The sequence below is a fragment of the Centroberyx gerrardi genome, chromosome 6 (genome assembly GCF_048128805.1).
Source record: "Centroberyx gerrardi isolate f3 chromosome 6, fCenGer3.hap1.cur.20231027, whole genome shotgun sequence".
Classification (NCBI taxonomy): domain Eukaryota; kingdom Metazoa; phylum Chordata; class Actinopteri; order Beryciformes; family Berycidae; genus Centroberyx; species Centroberyx gerrardi.
Genome location: NC_136002.1, coordinates 32,562,687 through 32,565,186, shown reverse-complemented (window position 1 = coordinate 32,565,186; position 2,500 = coordinate 32,562,687). Strand labels below are relative to the sequence as shown.

The window sequence follows — 2,500 nt, the reverse complement described above, 5'->3', positions numbered from 1 at the left end:
AGAACTGATGATGATGATGATTGATGATGATTCTAAACACAAACACACACACACACACACACAGAAAGAAAGAAAGAAAGAAAGAAAGAAAGAAAGAAAAAGAAAGAAAGAGCAGGCAGACAGGCAGACAGACAGGTGTGCTGTTTTACTGTCATTACCTGTGTTTCCCTCCATGTATTTTCATGTGAATTGTGATCAATTGAATTAGAAAAGCTGAATGGAAAAGACAAATTTAGATTTTTCCACTTACAGTAAAAAGGTTTTTGTCGATGAAGAAATGATGTGATAAATATCGATGGAAACACATTTGTAGAATAAAGGAGAAGGATTTAAACATCAGAACCGACGGATACAAAGTAGAGAAAACAACAAAGGAAAAAAAACAGATGAAAAACACGTAAAATATGAAAAAACAAAATACATGCAGTATGAAATGAATGTCACTGATCCGGACTGAAGGAAACCTGCATGGGACTTTACTGGACTCCACTGAAATCAATTAATAGATAAAAAACCTGTTAAAAATAATCAGTTATTGTAATGCAACCTGATGGGTGTGTGTGTGTGTGTGTGTGTGTGTGTGTGTGTGTGTGTGTGTTGGAAGTGTTGTGTTGAGTGGAGCTGGTCGACGCCAAGAGCACAATGGAAACAGCAGGACAGCAGTATGGAGCTATTGTGTGTGTGTGTGTGTGTGTGTGTGTGTTGTATTGTATATAGAAAGGCAAAGAAACACTGTCTTTCTCTCTCTCACACACACACACACACACACACACACACACACACACAGACCACACACAGCGTACTGGCCTACATAGTGGATGTGAACATGTAAATAGAATCTGACTATGCAGCCAACACACACACACACACACACACACACCTCACTGGTTCACATACATATACTATATAAACTTACACTACACACACACACACACACACACACACATACAGAGAGGGTGAGAAAGAGTGAGGAAGTGAAGAGAGAGAGAGAGAAAGATGAGTGAAAAATTATAGATGAGGAGAGGAAAAGACAGGATGGGGAAGAAAGAGAGGAGAGAGAGAACAGAGGGAGAGAGACAAAGAAAGAGAGATGAAAGGAAGGGCGAGAGAGGGAGTAAAGAGAGAGAGAGAGAGAGAGAGAGAGAGAGAGAGAAGGGACACCTCAGAATTAATTGTGGTTTCTATGTCTTTCTTCTTTCCTTCTTTTTTGTATTGAATAATTACCTTTTTTTTACTGTTATTGTTTCTACACAAACAAACTGCTCACACACACACACACACACACACACACACACACACACACACACACACACACTACTGACACACACTACTGACACACACACACACACACACACACAGAAGACAGAGGGCGTCTTTGTGTCTCTTTGGTCTTCTCTTAATAGTTCTACTGGAAGTTTACACTCACTGTCAGTAAGTTTATTTAGCCTGGGCCACTGTGTGTGTGTGTGTGTGTGTGTGTGTGTGTGGGTGGGTGGGGGGGCATGTGTGTGTGTGTGTGTGTGTGTGTGTGTCATTTGTACTGCTTCAACCAAACCTATTCTCTAGTCCATGCCACCACCCTCCTAAACACAATAGGTGTGTGTATGTGTGTGTGTAGCGGTCACTCTCCCAGCTCCAGCTGACCTGTGTGTGTTTCCTAGTCTAGGTCAGTGGGGCCCTACTGACACACACACACACACACACACACACACACACACACACACACACACAGACAGTGAGGCAGCTCCATTGTCTTGTCTGAAACAGAAGCAGGAGGCAACAGCCATTATGTTTCTGCTTTCTGTTGTATGTGTGTGTATGTGTGTGTGTGTGTGTGTGTGTGTGTGTGTATGTGTTCCCCTCCCAAAACTGACTCTATTCATGACCTTGTCAACTGTGGTACATCTCTCTCTCTCTCTCTCTCTCTCTCTCTCTCTCTCTCTCTCTCTCTCTCTCAGTGATCTCATATAAACACAAAGTCAAATAGAAGGAGGAAATATGTAAACACACACACACACACACACACACACACACACACACACACACACACACACGTCGATGCTGTTCCCAGGCTGTGTGTTATAGTTATGATGAAACGGGCCTGGCTCCCTCAGCAGGTTCTCTGCTCTATCACAGACTCTGGGAAATGAATTATTCTTCCTAAATCTGTGATTACGTGATTAATATTGTGTATGGTTGCCTAGATACAAGATAAAAGCGGTTCATCGTTCCCACAGGCTCCTCTCGCCCCTTTCTCCCCGACGGGACAGAAGTCCACCTGCTTGGTCGGTAAAGTTTAAGAGACCTGGTAGTGTGAGCAGCAGGTCAGTATTAAGGGGAACTGAAGCGATGAAACTGAAATTTCTCCATTCTTTCATTACTGTCAGTAACCCATCCTGCTGCCTGTAAAGCTCGACTCTGGTGGGACTCGAACCCACAACCTTTGAATCACTGCTCCTGTGTTTAACTAGAAGTCCAATGCGCTATCCATTGCGCCACA

At 43.1% G+C, this 2,500-nt stretch overlaps 1 non-coding gene across 1 annotated transcript in view; it reads right to left on the bottom strand.

Annotated features, from left to right (window-relative positions):
* Positions 1-2,413: 2,413 nt before the first annotated feature.
* The window catches only part of trnar-ucu (transfer RNA arginine (anticodon UCU)), a 92-nt gene continuing 5 nt past the window's right edge, over positions 2,414-2,500 (bottom strand). The window contains 2 exon segments of the tRNA in view: positions 2,414-2,449; positions 2,469-2,500. The exon segment at positions 2,469-2,500 is cut by the window's right edge and continues 5 nt beyond it. This is a non-coding gene — a tRNA (tRNA-Arg).